Source organism: Homarus americanus, unplaced genomic scaffold (assembly GCF_018991925.1).
Source record: "Homarus americanus isolate GMGI-L3 unplaced genomic scaffold, GMGI_Hamer_2.0 scaffold33468, whole genome shotgun sequence".
Taxonomy (NCBI): Eukaryota; Metazoa; Arthropoda; class Malacostraca; order Decapoda; family Nephropidae; genus Homarus; species Homarus americanus.
Window position 1 is genome coordinate 5,427,517 of NW_024714177.1, and position 22,619 is coordinate 5,450,135.

Here is a 22,619-nt window from a genome sequence, read left to right on the forward strand (position 1 = left end):
GCTGTGAATCAACCTGACAAGGTAATGAGACTTCAAACTCGTTCAAGCAGGTGATGAACTTTTAAACTTATTTGAATGGATAATGAGGTTTTGACCTCGTTTGAACATGCAACAAGGCGTCGCTTTCATCTCACCGGGTAATGACGCTTAAAACTCATTTGACGAGCTAACGAAGCCTCGAAGTTAATTTATCAGTAATGGGCTATCAAATCATCTTCTAGATAATAAGTCCTTAAACCTATATAACAGGATGGTGAGGCTTTGAATCCAATTTGACTGAGCTTCAGGGATTCAAACCCAATCTAGCAGGCAACAAGACTAACCCATTTGGAATATAACGATATCTGGTTTACAGCGCAAATTCAAACACATTAAGTTATGTAGCAGATCAAAGGGAAACTTTAACAAGAGGAAGGATACATAAAAATGGGTATATGAGCAGTCAAGAAGCCCTGACTTGTTCGATTCTTTTCACCTCCACCGGCAATTTACCACAAAAGAAGATTTTCCGCTTTTTCAGTAGATCCTCTGCCATATATGGGAAACTTTCCTGTCCCTGTACATAGTTGAATATTATTCCACACGGGAACAATTATCTCTCGGTAGCTGACTATATTACACACGAGATATATTTTATTATCTTCGCTCGCTTGTTGTGAACACATGACACACTCCTTTCCTGGCTTCCTCTCACCTAAGTTACTCGCAGTCTACACCCGACACCATCTCCCTCATCACCAACGGGCTTAATCTCGTTCATTAGTCTCATGGTATATAATCAAATAAAATTTAATCATATAATTAGGAATCAGGGATAACGGCAAAACATATTAAAGTCTAAAGTAAAGGTTGGAGGGTAAGGGGAAGACAGTGGTTAGGAAGGATGACAGAAACTTAAGTTGGGCCTCCAGAGATACAAAAATCTAGCATTGGTAAAAACCCAAGAAGTTTCGGAGTAGAGGGCCATGGTCGCCAGCCCTCAGATATTCAACCCATGTGCAAATTTATTAAAATGTCATAATCCGGATACTGTATTACTAAAGTTAAGTGTGTACTAATTTAAATGAGTACCTGGTATACTTAGGATACGTAAACATATCACCTTCAATTTTATAATGCTAGGTTCACTCTTTCTTAATTAGCGAAAATTAAAGGGAAGAAAAATACAAATAAATATAAATTAATACTCTCTTTGGTGATAAGAGTTGGCAACATTTAAACACTTAAGTATATAATATTATCTCTTATCTGTAAACAAGTTCAAATAGAATATACCGATATAATATTATATAATTTAGTTTATAAATTGTGAGAAAACAACGAGATGGTGCAGTCTACTCACCCCAGCCCCTGGTAGTATCCCTCTCTCTCCCCCCACCCATCTGTCTCCCTGTTTCTCCCTCCTCCGGCCATCCACCTCCCAGACACACAGTTTGCTCTGATCTCCCCCAAATCTGTCTGCGGGTGTGAAAAACACTACCACACATCTTATATACAGTAGTACCATCAAGAGCGGCTACACCTACTCTCTTTATAGATTCACAAGCATGAGCAATTTAAACGTGGTGGGGTGAGGTGGAGTGAGGTGGGGTAGTGGTGGGGATGGGGCGGAGTGGGATGGGGTGGGGTGGAGTGAGGTGGGGTGGGGAGGGGTGATGGTGGAGAGAGTTAAATAGTATGGATATTGGCTTTTTTTACAATAAATATTTTCACTATGAATTAAGAATAAAGTTTCTCACTGTTGCTTCACCACGAGAATCCCCCCAATGCAAACACTTACCTTTACCGTTATGCCGACGTCAGATGAGCCAAAAGGTCTTTTTTATCAGTGACGTGGAGAAATTATTTGGTTTATCCTCACCATTATGGCCACAGTCGCTCCACTACACTACCTGCGTATATTCCACTTCCTACATCTTCACTCGTACAATCACAGTATCCACACAAAATACCAGAGCGATCGAAAACACTTAACTTATGAGACAAAACTTCACTTTATATACACTTCAAAAAACTCTTTAACATGAGCTACCACTTTATTTCAACATGAGTGTCTGTACAGTAATTATTTTCCACACGCGTCATCTTCCCGTCATATCAGATAAGTCATCTTCCAGCTGTATATGATAAAAAGCATTGTTATCATTAATTTCACCTCAGTCACTGTTGATCATGTTGTACAGTATATATTCACTTGACAATCACTCTGCCCCTAGGCGTCCCGAACACGTGTACGGACAGCAGCGGTGTTGGTGATCAAGTGCTATGAACTTCACATACTGTTGAGACAACCTCTCACCCCCACCTCTAGTCCAACACACCACTACCCGACCGACACTCACCTCCCACGCCCCGCCTGCACGTTTTATATCTGTGTAGGTAGTGTGTATGTGTGTATGTGTGTTTCTACGCTTATTTTATATATGTATGTACGTATGTAAATGGCGACTTGTGGTGTAATGGTCAGCATGCTCGCCTTGCAAGCAAGCGGACCCGCGTTCGATCCTCGGGCAGGGTGAAACTATGGGCAAGTTTCTTTACGCCATTTGCCTCTGTCTACCCAGCAGTAATTGGGAACCTGGATGTTAGTCGATCGGATCGTATTCTGGGGTAATGGTTGGCGAGTTGTCCGGTATCCTCGGACTATTCCTTGACACTGGGTCATGCAACTCGTTAACTCAGGGTGTGGTTGTTGTGTTGGAGACAGCTTCTACACCCTAAACAAATTCAGGCCGGCCATCCTCGTTGCACGAGGGGCAACCATTATTATGTATGTATGTGCATCAAGACTTAAAATATATCGACTGAGCTGTTATCCTACAGCGAAGAATAGTGATTCATTTAGATAAACTTCTTCGTTAATAAAAAAGTAAAGGGTGTATCTCAAACAGCTACAATATTTCCATAAAAACAAACACATTGTCAACAAGTAATATAATTCTGGTATGGACGAAACAGTAAATCTCAAAATATTTCCAATATTACTAAAAACGACACATGTTTACTAATTTGGAAATTCCTCTAGACAACTACTTTAGTTGGTGACAAACAGCTAAACGGCGAGTGGGAAGGGGGGGGGGGGTGGAGAGGTGACAGGTAGCAGTGTGTCAATATGTGTGTTACGTCAGCTTCCTCGCCCGGCGCCCACACGGTCTATATCTGCACCTCACTCTTTGTTCACTTCATCCAAGAACAAGAGACAACTTCACGACTATCAGTGCACAGTAGGCTACAGCTCTCACCTGATGCACAACACACACACACACACACACACCGCTGCTAGAATAGATCCATCCTAAACATTGTGCAAATCATTAGTGATTCGTAAATTTCTTGTACCATGCACGTCTTATGTACAGACCCATCGTTAGGTTGTTTTTAATAGACCGTTATTAATTATTATAATTACAATTAGAGTTATTAGTTTTCACCAGCAGTAATACTCTGTACCAACCTTCCCCAAATACACCAGATCCATACTGAGACGGTGTCAGGGTGGGCTTCACTACGTGTACACACACACAAACACACACGACGCACACACCACCTCCACCACACTCACATTCTTCTTAGTAAAGATTAGTTCGCCCTACAGTCCACTTTGGTCACGGCCTGAGACAGGACAACACCACCAGACATCAACAAACACGGCAACTAATCCCAGGTTTCTCTTATAGCGGTGCAGGTGTGGCCTCGGGGATCAGTGATCTAGGTCCAGCCACTGCACTTCCTCATTTACGATCAAGATGTGTAGGCAAGTCGTGGGTAGTGCCGTGGGCAGGAGTGTGGGTTGTGAGGATGGCACCAGTTGCAGAAACAGCAGCGGAGAAAAAATGTCACAGAGCGTGATATACCGAGGAAGTAAAACACGTATTGATTTGTGTGTTATTGGAGTTTCATCCAACTGGTTTTTGTACAACAACAATAATTTATTTCTTCGAAAAGGTTATCTAGGAGAAGACTTCACATCTAAAAGAATATTATAACATTTAACTCTAAGACACTCTACAGTACATATACAGTATACGCTTTTGTGCAACATATGAATTCACCAAAATAAATCGCTAGTAAGTGATAAGACGTGACCAGTGTTTACGGCAGTCAACAAAAACAGCTTCTCAATAAAGACAAAAGAAAATATTTTATAGTCAAATCAAAAAACAACCAAAATAAATCGCTAGTAAGTGATAAGACGTGACCAGTGTTTACGGCAGTCAACAAAAACAGCTTCTCAATAAAGACAAAAGAAAATATTTTATAGTCAAATCAAAAAACAACCATGATAAAAAATTTAATAAAAAAATATTTATACATACAGGTATCATCTATTGTGTTGGACAGTACATGATGGGAGGTGTGACGTATGAGCGACACACACGACACAACCTTCATAGTCGACATGTTTACTATTAACTCTGTGGCAGTCTAACACACCTGGCAACTTGTGTCATTATTAAATACACAATGCCACCACACCAACACACCACCACACACGACACTACCACCGCACACGACACTACCACACGACCACCACACACGACACTACCACCGCACTATCACACACGACACTACCACATCACGACCAGCAGTACTAGAGCTAAAGACGAACCATTCTGGCCTAATTCGAGTGCCAGTTGGGTAAGATTCAAGCCTTGGCCAGTGCCAACCCTCGCTGCCAAGACATTACTTTAACTCATCAGTGGCACTTTTAACCGTGACGCTCACAGCCTTAAACTCGTCAGTACACTCATAAATCCATACTTCACAACACACAACTACTGTTCCTTTAACAATAATAACCTTCCCAATACAACGAAACAAACCTTAGATCTTTAAACCGGATTCTCCTATAATGAACCGGTAGCTGCTACTGTAAATAAGGGTGGCGATCCCTACGCTGAGGGCACTACTTGGACCTTCTGGCCAGCTGGAAATTGACACAAATTGTGGTATGTTGCTGGGCTAAATCCCGGGTCTGGTGGGGAGGTGAGTGTGACGTGTGAGTGACGTGGCTGGTTAGTGCCAGTAGCGACCACATGTGCGGGGTGAGGGAGACACCCCGCCCCGGGTTACAGTAAGTGTGAGTCAGGCATCCCCCATGAGTTATTGTAAGTGTGAGTCAGGCATCCCCCATGAGTTATTGTAAGTGTGAGTCAGGCATCCCCCATGAGTTATTGTAAGTGTGAGTCAGACATCCCCCATGAGTTATTGTAAGTGTGGTGGGCATCCACCATGATTGTGTAAAGTGTGGAGTCAGACATCCACCATGAGTTATTGTAAGTGTGAGTCAGACATCCACCATGAAAGGTTATTGTAAGTGTGGAGTCAGACATCCACCATGAGGATTATTGTAAGTGTGAGTCAGACATCCCCATGAGTTGTGTACGTGTGAGTCAGGCATCCCCATGAGTTATTGTAAAGTGTGAGTCAGACATCCCCATGAGTTATTGTAAGTGTGAGTCAGACGCCCCATGAGAAGGTAATTTTAAGTGTGAGTCAGACATCCCCCATGAGTTATTTTAAGTGTGAGTCAGACATCCACCATGAGTTATTTTAAGTGTGAGTCAGACATCCACCATGAGTTATTGTAAGTGTGAGTCAGACATCCCCCATGAGTTATTGTAAGTGTGAGTCAGGCATCTCCCAGGAGTTATTGTAAGTGTGAGTCAGACATCCACCATGAGTTATTGTAAGTGTGAGTCAGACATCCACCATGAGTTATTGTAAGTGTGAGTCAGACATCCCCCATGAGTTATTGTAAGTGTGAGTCAGACATCCACCATGAGTTATTGTAAGTGTGAGTCAGCATCCCCATGAGTTATTGTAAGTGTGAGTCAGACATCATGAGTTATTGTAAGTGTGAGTCGGGCATTCCCCAGTGTGAGTCAGGCATCCCCAGGAGTTGTAAGTGTGAGTCAGACATCCACCATGAGTTATTGTAAGTGTGAGTCAGACATCCCCCATGAGTTATTGTAAGTGTGAGTCAGACATCCACCATGAGTTATTGTAAGTGTGAGTCAGGCATCTCCCAGGAGTTATTTTAAGTGTGAGTCAGACATCCACCATGAGTTATTGTAAGTGTGAGTCAGGCATCCCCCATGAGTTATTTTAAGTGTGAGTCAGACATCCACCATGAGTTATTGTAAGTGTGAGTCAGACATCCCCCATGAGTTATTGTAAGTGTGAGTCAGACATCCACCATGAGTTATTGTAAGTGTGAGTCAGACATCCCCCATGAGTTATTGTAAGTGTGAGTCAGGCATCCCCCAGGAGTTAAGTATGAGGACGAAACACACATGAGTGCATGCGAGTGTGTGAGGGAAGCATATGTGTCGTGTGTGAGGGATATATCCACCATGAGTCGAATGTGAGTGTGGGGGAGTCATGATTCAGCCAGGCAGGCCGTTTCTTACACCTTACTGTATATGACAATACCTTATAGTGCAGACCCCACGCAACCCGAGTACTGACGGTGAGCATATATGTACTGTATAGTAATCTGGTCAAGAAGGAAACGACTCTCTCTCTCTCTCTCTCTCTCTCTCTCTCTCTCTCTCTCTCTCTCTCTCTCTCTCTCTCTCTCAACTTGCCATCAGTAAACGTCGTCTGTGAACGGTTGTGCTTGGCAGTGTGGCCTCTCCAACACTTACCCCTCCTTCACGAGACCCTCCCCAAAGTTCCAGGGAAAATGGCGAGAAGTTCCATTTCTTCAAAGTAAGATATTTTTATGTCTCTATAATAAAATAAATCACAAAAAAAGGTTTTTGGATTTAGGAATTACATAAAACACACGATGGCAACCTCTTATTGCTGTTCAACTACGTGTTAATGGAATGGACTGGTGGATGAAGTAGTTGTTGGTAAGTGGAGCAGAAAAGACCAAGAGGAGGGTGAAGATGTAGTGATGTATTTGCAACATAAATAGTCCTTGTCGGGACTCGAACCCATGACAGCAAAATAATAATCTCAGACAGCACCCACTCGGCTACCAATAAGGTAAATGTCATCTATCACCGTCTACCATACAACGTCACCACTGCCGATTATTGCCAAGAATGGAACATGACCGGTTGTCATTAATTGATGTTGTAGAAATCATTTAATGAAGCCAATCCAATCTTAGCTGGTGATCGGTATACAAACAGACACGTGAGGTAACATTGTAAGTTTACACAATTTGGAGGTGACTTTTTACCTGCTGGCAGCCTAGTGGTAATCACATGGTATTCGCATCATTTAATCCTAAGTTCAAGTCCCAATGAAGGGTTGATGTTTCGGTTGTAGTGATATACATGAGGGATGTGTATTAGTTAAAATACAGTAAGTTGGAGAGTTCAAGGAAGGCGGCAGAGATCCACATTGAGCGATGATGACAGCCAAGACGTGTTACCAGCTACACTACAAAAGTGGAAGGTGTGCTTTAACTTGTACTGTGCTGATCTTCATAAAACATCTTACAGTGTGACGGTCCAACCCACGAGGTACTTGAAGACGTCTCCCCCAAGTTGGCGACGAATTATTATGACATCCCTGTAATGTATGATGAGCCTCACGCTGGGTTTATTGAAAACTTTACCCTCAACTATAACTGGAATATATTCTATTAATTTACAAAGATGCTTTTACAGTAAAACTTTCCAGTAATTGTACTTGGTTCCCGTACGAGTATATCTATGTATGTGGTAAGGTGAATTAGATGAGATCAACCATCAAATACAGTACTAGCTATATTTGGTGAGGATTTATAATCTTTTTTAGCATTTTGTGGAAACTGGAGGAAGTGGGTTCCACTGGTCTGAACACTTGCTCGAAAAAGGGCGATAAGGATACACTACACTGAACACTGCGCCTCAGTGTACAAGGAGACAATGATATCTCCACAGTACTCAACTGCCTTAACTTTCCCAGATTAAATTAAAAGACTAATTTTAGGAGTCGTCTTTTAAATGTATTTCTATTTTACAGACCTCTTTTAAAACATTCTAATTTATAGACAAAATAAATAATGGTCATTGTTTCATGTTCTTGACAGAAGCTGGTCACTTTAAAATAGGTACAGTTACTTGCTGTAGTAAACACACACACACACACACACACACATTATATATATATACCAGGACTTCAGACTGTGAGATATGTCCTCAAAGAGGGATGACTCTCACACGTGCAGTCTAGCCACTCCCCCTCTATCTATATATATTGTAGCCTGTTGTGTGTTGTATCTCCCTCACTTAAAAAAAATACAGAACTCCTTCACAGTCCCACTCTGGCTAACTCCTGCCACCTAACAACCTGGCCAGTGTAATCTACTCCACCTACCGAGCGAGTCACTTCAACAACCCTCTGCCTATGTTACAGCCTTAAAAAATGTCTTAATGTTTAATTCTCGTTCAGGATGTTGCCTCGGACGGACCCCGTTCTTGTTTATCTCCTTGATCAGTTGTAAGTTGAGTCACTCACCTGTTTACTAGGGTTGGCCCTCACATCACTGGTGTGTTTAATACAGCGCGCGCACACACACACACACACGTGCCGACCATCTCACTAGGTCACGCGTTGTACACGGTTCACACGACATTCATTAGTACGTGACGCTCATTGATTCTCGCCTTGTTCACCAATACCATCGAGTCACCAGTACACGCAACAGTCGCCAGTTCACGCCACAGTCACCAGTACACGCAACAGTCACCAGTACACGCAACAGTCGCCAGTACGCCACAGTCGCGAGGTACGCACAGTCTGATACGCAACAGTCACCAGTACGCCGTCTTAAGCCGCGCAGTCACCAGTACGCAACAGTCACCAGTACACGCGCCACAGTCGCAATACACGCCACAGTCACCAGTACACGCCACAGTCCACCAGTACGCAACGGTCGCCAGTACACGCCACAGTCACCAGTACGCAACAGTCGCCAGTACACGCCACGCAGCCACCAGTACACGCAACAGTCACCAGTACACGCCATAGTCACCAGTACCGCCACAGTCGCGCCAATACGCCACAGTCACCGAGTACACGCAACAGTCACCAGTACACGCAACGGTCACCAATACGCCGGAGTGCCAATACGCACGAAGTCCGCAGTACACGCCACAGTGCCAGTACACGCAACGGTCGCCAGTACACGCCACAGTCACCAGTACACGCCACAGTCGCCAGTACGCATACAGTCGCCAGTACGCCACCGGTCCGCCAGTGCAGTCGCCAGTACACCACAGTCGCCAGTACGCCACAGCCACCAGTACGCACCAGCAGTCGCCAGTACACATACGATCACCAGTACACGCAACGATTACAATACACACGCAACAGAGACAGTCACCAGTACACGCAAGAGTGAGAGCTTTCAAAACAAACGCTTCAATCACAGTACTATTCAAACACACACGAGCAACGCAAACACACGGGCAACATAAACACACTGAGCAACATAAACACACGGGCAACATAAACACACACGAGCAACACATAAACACACAGACTAACATAAACACACGGGCAACATAAGACACACGGGCAACATAAACACACACGACCAGCAACATAAACACACGGGCAACATAAACACACGGGCAACATAAACACACACGACCAACATAAACGCACGAGCAACATAAACTACACGACCAACATAGAAACACGCACGAGCAACATAAGCACACGACCAACATAAACACGCACGAGCAACGCCAAACACACGGGCAACATAAACACACACGAGCAACGCAAACACACGGGCAACATAAACACACACGAGCAAGCATAAACACACAGACGCTTATAAACACACGGGCAACATAAAGACACACAGACGCAAACACACGACCAACATAAACACACGGGCAACGCATAAAGACACACGGGCAACGCATAAAGACACACGGGCAACATAAACACACGACCAACAATACACGGGCAACATAAAACACGACCAACATAAACACACGAACCTTATAAACACACGGGCAGCATAAACACACGACCAACATAAACACACTGGTGAGCAACATAAACACACGACCAACATAAACACGCACGAGCAACATAAACACACACGACCAACATAAACACACGGTAAACATAAACACACGGGCAGCATAAACACACGACCAACATAAACTTTTGAGCAACATAAACGAGCAACATAAACACAGAGCAACATAAAACAGAACCCAAACTTTTGAACAACATAAAGACACGACAGCATAACACACAACATAAACACACAGACAGCATAAACACACACGACCAACATAAACACACTTTGAGCAACATAAACACACACACGACCAACATAAACACACTTTGAGCAACATAAACACACAGGCAACATAAACACACGACCAACGCCAAACACACGGGCAACATAAACACACGAGCAACATAAACACACGGGCAACGCATAAAACACGCACGAGCAACATAAAACACGGGCAACATAAACACACGGGCAAACATAAACACGACCACAGCATAAACACACTGACGACATAAACACACACGACCAACCCATAAACATCCACAAGATTAACAAAACATACACACGACCAACATAAACACACGACCAACATAACGACCAGCCTGCGACCAACATAACACACGACCAAACTTATAAACACACGACCAACATAACACGACCAACAAACACACACGACTAACATAACACACACGACCAACATAAACACGATAACATAACACACGTTAACAAACACGGACCAACATAACACACACGTTAACATAAACACACACGATAGCATAACTTTTGACTAACCATGCATTAACGCCTTACACGACCAACATAAACATCCACGACCAAGCAGAAACACACAGTACCACATTCTTGCTCACTCACTCGTAAATGTGGCCTGCAATCCTTCTTGGGACATCACCTCCCTGTACGCTGCGGTTCTCTCCCTCACCATTATTAAAGGGGTAATGTGTGAGGAATATTATACTGATTTAAGTCCAGCTGTGTGTGTGTGTGTGTCTTAATGTGTGGAGTGTGTGTGTGTGTGTCTCTGTGTGTGTGTGTGTGTGTGTGTGTGGCTCAATGTGTGTGTGTGTGTGTGTGTGTGTGTGTTTCACTATGCTGTACTGTATACATAAGTATCTCATATATTACTGTCACAACCATCACTATTATTATTACTATCTGAACACTACTAATATCACCATTACCTCTACTATTACTACCACCACTACTACTATATCCCAACACCACTGCCATCACCACTACTACTATCCGCAATACCATTACTATTATCACCCCTATTCTCAACCACCACGACTATACCATCATCACCACTGACCACTTCCATCACCAACACAACTACCATCAATCGCAATTTATGAGTCATGAAACTGGGTAGTCCCAATGGGATCAAATTACAGCTAAACATTTGAGGATGTTTGGACTAGTCACAAGACCATCTGTACAAAGCTGAGGCACGGCAGCGCTTCCTGCCTCCCTGGCGGACAGTTCCTTCGATATCACAACACCCACGTACCCGCCTAAACGACTGACCACGCATAATCCTTATCTTCAACACACTGCCAAAGTGAGAGCTCTTGACCACATACATAACCTGCAGACTGATAATAATATCACACAGACCATCATACTGACGGCTCTCTTAACAGTGAACACTATCTGTGGGAGGGCTAGAATTAGTAACTGGGCATCCACTCACAAACTGAACTATTTGCCATACTCACAGCCCTGAAACTTGTTGAAGACACTGCCACTGACAGCCTCATCATCACAAACTCCTTACACTCACTAGTTGCTCTTGATACCATATGCTCCAGTCGTCACCCGCTTGTCGAAGCAGACACATTCGCACGTGTCTTGTTGACGGGGAGTATCAGAATCAAGCTTCGTGAATCCCCTCTCACATGAGGCATTAGCCAGGCATCATAGAGTTGGTGATGCGCCCAGCTAAGCTCGCGTCCAACAATGACAATGCTGAGTACAATCTCGGACTGTCAGAGGGCCAGAACCTTAAAACTGTAATCAGAAAAGAGCTTTCTGATAGATTTGAAGCCAGTAGACAAGTGCAAACAGGCACTAGCCAATCCATTGTTTACCATGATGACATGTATTAATAAAACATATATATGGAGCAGAGCAACAAGATCATTAGATTAAATATGTTGTAACCGTTAGACTAAGGTTAGAATTATAAATTACCATGGCAGTATGCCCTAGGAGATGTGAACAAAATTAAATGTAAAGTGTGTGGCCAGACATATGGCCACACGCTTAACACCGTCTTAGACTGTGAAGAAACTAGAACCATATAGAGATAGATCCAGTTACACTGTGGCATGCAATGGCACAGCACTTTATCTCTGTATCCACACTTCGCATCTAGTGTACATAAAAATTCTCTGTAACGGCTTAAACTTGACAATGTACTGGAAATACTCTAACATTCATTGCCATAATATAAAAATCACTAGAGTTTGATAAACACCCATTGTGGCCTATACTCTGTAATCCTTTTTGCGCTACAGCTCACGGGAGGAGTATGGGGTGCACAATAAACTTAACTGCTGTCCGCGGCAAAATTCTAATTCAAATTCATCAATCACCACCACCATCACAACTACCCCGCCCACCACTACCACCATCACTACCACCACATGGAGTCCGATCGTCACTCCCTGGTGTACAACAGGTGATAGCCTATTGAACAGCCAAGATAACATCTGTCAATACTATCACTCACTTCTCTCATACACCTGTCTCACTGTCACTCAATTTCTCATACACCTGTCTCCCTGTGTCTCGTTGCTGTCTCCAACTCGCTTGAGATGCAGGGGAGATATGAGACAGGTAAACACGCAGGTAGACGTGAGACAGGTATTAAGTACACGCAAGGGAAAATGAGGCAGGCAAGTACCACAGGTGTGTGTGTGTGTATGTGTGTGTGTGTGTGTGTGTAATAATGAGAGAGAGAGAGAGAGAGAGAGAGAGAGGAGCTTACGACACTCTGCGAACACACTTGAGGGCCACACTACAAAGATGAATCATCAGTTATCATTCATAACTGACTCACTCACAACACCACTCTTGTTTGCATCATATGGCCTGAACCACAGCTCTCCAGTCTTGTATATCATGGGCTAATTGTTGTATTTTTTCCATTTGAATTCCAGCTTCCATGAAAGTTCTAGTTGCGTTCAGCTTCCATAAGAGTTCCAGCTTTCATGAGAGTCCCAGCTTCCGCGTGTCCCAGCTTCGCCAGGTCCCAGCTTCCACGAGGTTCACTTCCACGAGGCCATGAGGTTTCAGCTTCCATAAGGTTCAACTTCCATGAGGTTCCGCTTTCATGAGAATTCCAGTTTCCAAGATAATTCCAGTTTCCAAGACAACTCCAGCTTCTTAGAATAATTTTCACCTCTTCTTCCAGTTCATTCTTGGCCTCCCTAGTGGTGCTCGACCATCCATCCCTGCGGGTGTATTCTCTTCACGCACCTCCCAGTTCAGTCTTGCCTTCCTAATTCTGGAAATATTACTCTAACAACTTCATTATTTATTCAATCCCTCTCACCTTACGTTCAGTACCGTCTAACAACGATATGCCAAAGGTCTCTTTTTATCGTTACTGTCGCGAGCGACCATGTAGACGACTTTCATGAATCTTGCTACATCTTACGCAGTAGAGATCTTCATTTTTGCCTCTTGCTTATTTTTTTCTTCCACAAGAGGTACCTGAGGATGATGAGGGTTGTTGTAGCTTTGACCTGCCATCTTGTTCTTCCGCACCTGAAGTTACAGTGACTCCCAAGATATTCAGGTTCATTTACCTGTTTTGAGTTACGTCCTCTTACCTGTACGTCAGCCATAATGGACTCTAAAACCCTCATCAGTTTAATTAATGACGGCGGCCACGACCACTCCATCACTACTGTTCACCACACTAGTAGGAAAAAGTGAGGGAAAAATACCAGAAATAAGTAGAAGGACAAGAAGAATTCCATGACTTGTTTTTTACAAACCTGAGTACCAGTTCTAAAATACTTCACATTTGGACACACACACACACAAATTACCCTGGGCACTTTTGGTAATATCTGGCATCCATTTGAGGATCATGTAGGTAAAGGGTGTGGGAATTCTAACATAAATTTTAAAAAATTTCTTTGTGATATACTGTTTAAAATTTACAACTAAAAGTACTGATCATAGCTATAAACTAATCACAAACATATCAGATACTACCAAATATCGAATTTTGACCGTAAGTGTACATTCAACTCCAAATGCAGGTCCCTCAAATATTATAACTGCTGATAAAAGTTACCTCCTTCAGGTAATACACAAAATGGCTAAGCAATCACGGTGACATGCTCAAGTGTGAGGGTTGGCGACCACAGCCCTCCACTCTAAACGAGTACTGGCTACCTTTACCAGTCCTCTCTCATATCCTCAGTTTTATCCATTAATATATTTACCATTATCCCCTCATCCCTAATTATATAGCAAGACAATTCCCTTTTTTATATAAATTTCAAATAATTTTTTTTCTCGTACATTTTAGCCAATGTTAGTAGTTCTTTATTTGTTTTTTCTTAAACATAACTTATCTTTAACATTTTCCTATAGCACTTGCTCAAACAAATCAATAACACAAATGAAAGTCCTCGACGACAGACAAACAAAATCACCGGCAGAAGTTTACAAAGAGCATCAGCAAGCAGCAGGAGCACCACACTGATAACTCTTGTCTTGGGTGTTGAATATAAAACGACACGTTCACTGTTACGTGCGCCCAACCATCAACAAACACAGCTGGTAAGAAAATCACTAAGGTCAGACTAAACTCCTCCAGAATATTGTGTAATGGCGTCCTATAGAGAAGAGAATAACACTGGGGTCAATGAGACTAAAAAAAAAAAAAAAAAAAAAAAACCACGTCATTCAGCCATGAACCTAATGAAAGCAATAAGATAATAATGTGCAGTAAGAACATCTTAGAACTGAGCAATTCTACGAGGGATGATCTCTCTCTCGCCATTCTCTGTGCTCTTTATCTTTCTGTTCTCTTTGTGTGTGTGTGTGTGTGTGTGTGTAGGAGGAACAATAAGAGTTAGGAGAATAAATGAGATGGGGTGGAATAAGGGATATACAATAACGATATATGCTACCTGGCAAATAACTACAACTACGACCAGAGGAAGCCCGTTGCGCTTCGAGCACTATTACACACACAAAAGAAAGGCTCTTTCCTGTGGGTGTAAAACATGAGATTCAAACAATATTTATCATCAGTACAGCTACAGTATAGTGAATTCATGAGCTGCTGGCGACATGATAGAGTCACAGCTACACTCGGCGATACGTCAGGGTGTGCACTGTATGTGTGAAACCGTCAGCTGACAAATCGGGTTTCCACACATGCCAGGAAGGAAACAGACGATAGCATAAAGGTACACGGCTGCCTACTTGTTTCAAGAGATTTTCTTAAATGGAAAGAAAAGATGCATATTAAAATCACCATGTCCCTAAAACAGACACACCTACTGTACATACACCCAAACACTGCTACCTGTAGTGATGGTTTTAATTAATTCGCTGAAGCCTCAGACGCCATGGACTACTCGCCACGAGTTCAATAAATTCATTTTTTTCCTTACTTACTATAGTCGGGTTTGCATTTTGTCATAAAATATTTTTTTAGTGACAATTCCGAAGAAAACAAACCACTGAAAAGTATTTCGTGAAGGAGAGGTAAAAAATAAACCCCAGCATCTGTGTGTACACCATTAATGTATCAGAAATACTTGAAGGGTTGTGTCGAGCATCACCGAGTCACACAGTGCGCTCGTTGTGTCTCACGTGTGGTATTACCAGAAGGTGCCTCACGACTTACCCCACCTGTCTGACTGTATGCCTGAGAAGTGACTCTGCATAATGGTGGAATCTATTTCTATAGCTTCAGGATCATTTTACAAGGTTAGTTTATGAGACAATGATGCAGGTGCTGCTGACACCACACACCATAGCACACTCCTGATACACCACACACACACAACCTAACACCACGAGCACACACTATAAGTAACAAATTATCCCCGTTGGCGTAAAATATAATTCCTTCCATAATAAGTGCTCCACCGAGATAGGTATACTTCGCTATGTTATGTATCTCAGGCAGAGGCTTAAGAACAAAGGTTATATCGCCCCTTGGTATAAGTTTCCTTAGAAGGTACAGCAGCAGCAAGAGTAATTTGGTAGCCATATAGAAGTAACCTGTATGGATGCTGCACCACCTTTTAGTTTCATCGTTACACAACACGTAATGTAATTTTCTCCGTCGTTACATACTTACCGAGAAGTAACGAGCAATTAGCTGTGGCAGTGTAGGAGGCCGCCAGCTGTGAGGTCTTCACGGTGGCGGGGGGGGGATGTTGAGACATAATGTACGAATACGGAAGTAGGAGAAATAACAGGAAGAGCTAAGAAGAAGGATACGAGAAGCAGCAAAGAAAGAAGAGCATAAGGAAGACGAAGCAATAACAGAGGAAGAACAAAAGGAAGGAGTGAACATCGAACTGTAAACAAAATAAAACCAACAAAAAGACGAGGAAATAAGAAACGAGATAAACACGATCAAAGAAAAGAGAAAGGAGAGATACAAAAGTAGAAGGGTATAAAGAAAAGGATAGGAGGAGGCAGAAGGGGGAGGAGGAGGGAGAAAAAGTGGAGGAAGAGGAGGGGAAGGAGGAGGCATAATCTCTGGGTAAACACTGGCAATTACTTGAAATGAGAAAAAAATTCAATTAGACAAAAAAAAATCATATAATTAAATTTTCGTTCAAGAAATATTTAAATGCCACAAAAATTATGAACTAAACAATACTAAGATAGCATGATGTGCAGGAAAGTCTCGATAAATGGAAAAAAAATGGTCCCTAGAATGAGGTGGCCCTAAGTATAAGGTGGTCCTAAGTATAAGCTGGTCCCAACTATAAGGTGGTCCCAATTATAAGGTGGTCCCAACTATAAGGTTATCTCAGGTAGTTCTAGGAATGAAGCGCTCACTGGAATAATCCTTCCTATAGTGCGCAGAGTTAACCTCAGCACCGCGCACTGTTTTCTGACGGGTGATAAGAGTACTGGTGACCCCTGTGTTCTGTGTCCCTTGTACCATGACACACTTGTGACACCACATACACACCATAATACACTTCTGACACCACTCACACGCACAACAATGGCACTTTACCACACACTCACACACACTGTAGTTGAGGATGTTTGAAATATTGTTGGGAATCACGTCCCCTTTTTCACGTGACAAAAAAAATTCCACGAGTAGCTATTGAACAGCTTCACCTAAAAGCTTCAAAAACTGAAAAGACGGAAAACAAAGTTACTGCTTCGACAGCTGTCGTGAACCGGCGGAGTAAAACATTACACGAGAGTTCACACTGGCACAAGACAATGTTGTGTGAGTGGCGCAGCGTGAGCCAGCACTATACGAGTGACCCATTATTCTCTGATTGTAATGCATTATGTTATATGTCGCCAACTTGTATATTAAGAGTGGTAGATGTATTCAGGACAAGGACAAACATGATCTAAAATTTCTTTCAGACTGAAATTGTAAATAATTCACCATTTTTTGTGTGTACATTTCTCGTGTGAATGTACTTCCTCGTGCATAAGTACAATACAAGTACTAGCTCACTGACGCATGTAATGTATATCATTTTCACATAACACTTGGACAGCGAATAATCACTACAGTGCTTGGATCTTTAGGTGTTTCTGCTTACCTCTGGTTAGTTATATTTAGGAGTACCGTCGCCTCGTATATAATAATAGTTCACTAAGATAATTTTCCCAATATTTTTTCTTTGTGAGTGACGAACATAAAATTTGATACTCATTTACACTAAAATATGAAATACGAGGAACATTGGAAAAAAGGATAATAAGTACAGCAGTAGAAAATATATACGAGTCCTTATAAGATATTATAATAATATCTGTTAACGTGACGACATAAACACTAGAGAGACCCTGAAGGACGCTCCCTTGTGGTGTGTTTGTGTGTGTCAAGACCGACAGTATTCTTCCTAAAGTCTTCTGTTCCACGAGACAGTAACCTGGTGGCCTATACCAAGGGCCTCAACCCCAGTGTGTGTGTGTGAGTCACTCGACGGACTCAACACTATTTCAACTAGCCCATCATCCCCTATGTTTACGAGGACTAAGGCTGAGGGACAGCCCCAGGGATCACACTTAATAAGAAGCTGTAACAGAATGATGTGGGCAAAACCTCGTGTAGCCTTTGAGGGATGGCCAGAACAGTGTCCTCGCCTGCAGGGTCAGTTTAATCCCCATTACTCAACTAACACCGCCTCAGATGGTAACTTATAACCCCCCCCCCCCTCCGCCCCACACACACATACAGATGACTGTTTTCGGTGCACAAGCTTGTGGAAAGTTTTCACTATATCACTAACGCTGTAGTATTCCAACAAAATTTGTAGGAATAAATACTACACTCACATTTCTACCAATACTTATATGTCGACTCTTGAACTTGTACTTGTTTTTGTGTGTTCCTCTTAAGACTGAAAGGCCATATTCTACCACTAATCTGTGACTGATAACTGGATCACTATGTCACAATAACTAAATTTCCTCCTAAAAGTAAATTTTTAACTACTGTAAATATCCTACGACCAATGAACAAATTACTAGTGTCGATATTTTTCATTAATATTTTTTTCCCACCTTCTAAAACTGAATACTTTTTTTCGTTCATTAATACCACCATTTAATGTCATGTTTGAATGCATTTACATATATATCTCTTGCAATTCAATAGAGTTGCACCTGCATCTAAAATCATAAATTCAAAATATCAATGAGGGTTTTTTTCATGGTTTTATTTACGTTGCCAGACACATAGACACCAATATGTTGCCACTGCACCTCCCCCCCCTAATAGCCCCTGTCGTCTCCCCATGTTAAGCCCCTATCACCTCCCCTACTAGACCCTGACACCTCCCCTACTAGTTCCTGTCACCTCCCCTACCAGACCCTATCATCTCCCCTACTAGACTGTCACCTCCCCCTACTAGACCCTATCACCTACCCCTACCAGACCCAATCATCTACCCTACTAGACTGTTACCTCCCCCACTAGACCCTATCACCTACTCATACTAGACCCTGTCACCTCCCCCTACTAAACTTCTGTCACCTCCCCTACCAGACCCTATCATCTACCCTACTAGACTGTCATCTCCCCCTTCTAGACCCCTGTCACCTCCCCTACTAGACCCTATCACCTCTCCCTACTAGACCCTATCACCTCCCATACTAGACCCTATCATTTCCCCCTACTAAACCCCTGTCACCCCCCCCCTGCTAAACCCCTGTCACTGTCAACAATATACAATATACTGTCATTTACAACTACGAAAATTTCTCCCATAACTCTTCACCTTTTAGATAAGAGAGAGAGAGAGAGAGAGAGAGTACCAGAATAACACTAGGTGAGAGGAAGGTAACAGAGGGATAACAGTAGAGCAACGGGGGAATAACAGTAGAACAGGAGAATGACAGTAGAGCAACAGGGGAATAACAGTAGAGCAACAGGGGAATAACAGTAGAGCAACAGGGGAATAACAGTAGAGCAACAGAAGAATAACAGTAGAGCAACAGAAGAATAACAGTAGAGCAACAGAAGAATAACAGTAGAGCAACAGAAGAATAACAGTAAAGCAACAGAGAAATAACAGCAGAGCAACAGAGGAATGACAGTAGAACAACAGAAGAATGCCAGTAGAGCAACAGATAAATAACAGCAGAGCAACAGAGAAATAACAGTAGAGCAACAGAGGAATAACAGTAGAGCAACAGAAGAATAACAGTAGAGCAAAGAGTAAGTAACACTAAAGCAAAGAGTAAGTAACACTAGAGCAGAAGGGAAGTAACACTAGAGCAGAAGGGAAGTAACACTAGAGCAGAAGGGAAGTAACACTAGAACTACAGGCCTGTGAGTGTGACAAGGGTAGACTCAGGTGATTGTGCCATGAATGTTTTCTGACTAGTCGCTGAATTCTCCTTCCAGTGCGACAGTCCACGCTAGCATCCCTGTCCACGCTTGCATTACCGTCCACCCTTGCATCCCCGTCCACGCTTGTATCCTCCCGTCCACGCCGCCTGCCTGTCCAACCACGCCAGTGTCCCATTACACTACAAAAAAGTATACAAAACATAACCTGGTACTACGTCATATAAATATTAAGTATACACACCTTCCTTCACACAGTCTTTACCACACACCCACATGTTTATTAACTAATTACTGCCGGATATCAGGAACTCTTTAAAGAAGCTCAAAAGATTAAGAACTTGCTGGTGTGCATGACTGTCTTGTGCAGGGAATAATTATCGGATCACTTAAAAATTAGTTTCCATACCTTAATCCACCTTAAGAGCGATCACCGTACGCTAACTTAACCTAACCCGATCCCCCCCCCAGGCAGCGTTAGGATGTTTAATCATCAGGCGAAACGAGCTGGGGTGCCTCATCTTGAGGTGGTCCAAATTATGAATATTAAACATAATGCGGCAGTCTTCCACATTTATGCAAATTCCCGCACTTGCCGCACACGATGCACGACCTGATGGCTGGAGAACGCAGCCAACTTCTCCCGAGTTTGTAAAAGGTTGCATTAAGTATTCATTTAACCAAATGCATTACACCAGAGTTTCGCCAGACTATAATGCAATATTGATGTCTCCACCACACTGTACCAGTCTACGTCTGCCTTAAAGGAAAACTCTTTGTCTGGATGTAATTTTTGACGGACCAATAAAGAGACATTGAGCGTGAATTAAGTTGAATTGAAAATAAGTTATTTCAAGCAGTGGGATATTTCAATTTTATCTTAACATGGAACCAAGAGCGAAATTAATAAGTCGGTAAAATTATAGTTCAAAATACTGTGTACGAACTAAACCTAGACCATCGACGACTACAACCAGTCACAATGAAGGGATTTATACTGTACTGTAATATACGCAAGACCATAGAAGCATAACAACTTTCCTCCGCCCGACAAACCAAACGAAGGTGTTATTACTGCCACACACACGAAAAACGTCTGTGGCTGTCGCTTTCATTGACTTCACCAAAGCATTTGACCTAGTCACCCACAATTTAATAAAAAACAAAGCTATCGACCTCGGGTTTCGAAGAAGTCTTATACCATGGCTTACAGACTTCCTTAGTGGTCGACGTCAAGCTGTACGCTTCCGAGGGGCTGTCTCCACTTTTCAGTCACTCACCAGTGGCGTCCCCCAAGGCACCAAGATGGGACCACTCTGCTTCCTTATGCTTATCAATGATGCCCAACTCCACATATCAAGAAGCGCTCAACACACTGACCTTCTCGTCTCTCTCTGACCATCACAACGACCTCATCTGCAAATTTGGTGAGAAGCTTCTGCACTATCTTCGACACCGGCTCCTACTACCACCCTTGATCCCTCGTCCGCGAATTGCTGTTTGACACCACAATCGCATCCACCCCATATGAGCACGTACTGATCGCTATAAGAACAGTCCAGTCCCAACCACTGTAAAAATTATCAACAACTCGCAGTCAACCAGTGTTTTACCTCCAAGTCAATCTTACCTTTTTGCACTGTCACTATGTTGAAATGCCCTGTAGTTTGACCTTCTCCCCACCTAGTCATTATATGTCATATTTGTAATACTTATGTCATTTGCATATTATTTGTCAATCAAGTGACCCATTCCCAATTATGCAATTGTATATTTTCAGCCTTCCGGCTGCCATGCTCTTTCAATAAACAGTTAATTATTATTTTTATTATCACACACACACACACACACACATATATACTCTTCTGCACCATACACATACTCGACAGAACCACCCACACACGCCAATACAACCCGGTCTCTGGTACACACAATCCTCATTATTTAGTCTGTAATCATAACTAACACAGAATTTCTCGCTATTAATTACAGTTATGAGACACGATACTACCACAACACCTCATATCATGCTACATACTCCGTACACTGACAACGTAACCCTCACCGCTAATGACTGGGGTTATGCTGTATTAACGTCCCGCTATAGGTTTATCCTCGAGCACAGAACAGTACCTCAACTAGTCAATAACGATGATAATTATAAGAGATGGGCTTTCTTCGTTACTGAGAAAATGTATAAATATGAGGGAAAAGTAAGTATATAACTAGTCCATCGTGTTTACATCTGAGAGAGAGAGAGAGAGAGAGAGAGAGAGAGAGAGATGGTGTGAATTGATTTAACAGATGAAAGGTGACCACTAAACACAGCCATCATCCATAACCTTGAGGCAGTATAACTCCCAGGTCATATAGTGTGTACAGTATACAGGTGAGAAGCATTACAGCACCATTAATGCCACAGGGAGTGAACCTGTTAACCTCCACTGCAACTGAAAATCCCCCATTCCTTCCCTCACCACAGCATCATTAACCCGCCTCACCACTGCACCAGCTCACGTTTCCGCCAGGCAGGTGAGACAAATTATTATGTCGACCATAACCTTCTACTCA

General features: G+C 42.7%; 1 protein-coding gene across 1 annotated transcript in view; it reads right to left on the minus strand.

Annotated features, from left to right (window-relative positions):
* LOC121877476 (FYVE, RhoGEF and PH domain-containing protein 4-like) overlaps positions 1-4,506 on the minus strand; it is a 139,977-nt gene extending 135,471 nt beyond the window's left edge. The window contains exon 1 of the mRNA XM_042383264.1: positions 4,317-4,506. The gene's annotated coding sequence lies outside the window, so the exon portion shown is untranslated. The remainder of the gene's footprint in view (positions 1-4,316) is intronic.
* Positions 4,507-22,619: the final 18,113 nt, after the last annotated feature.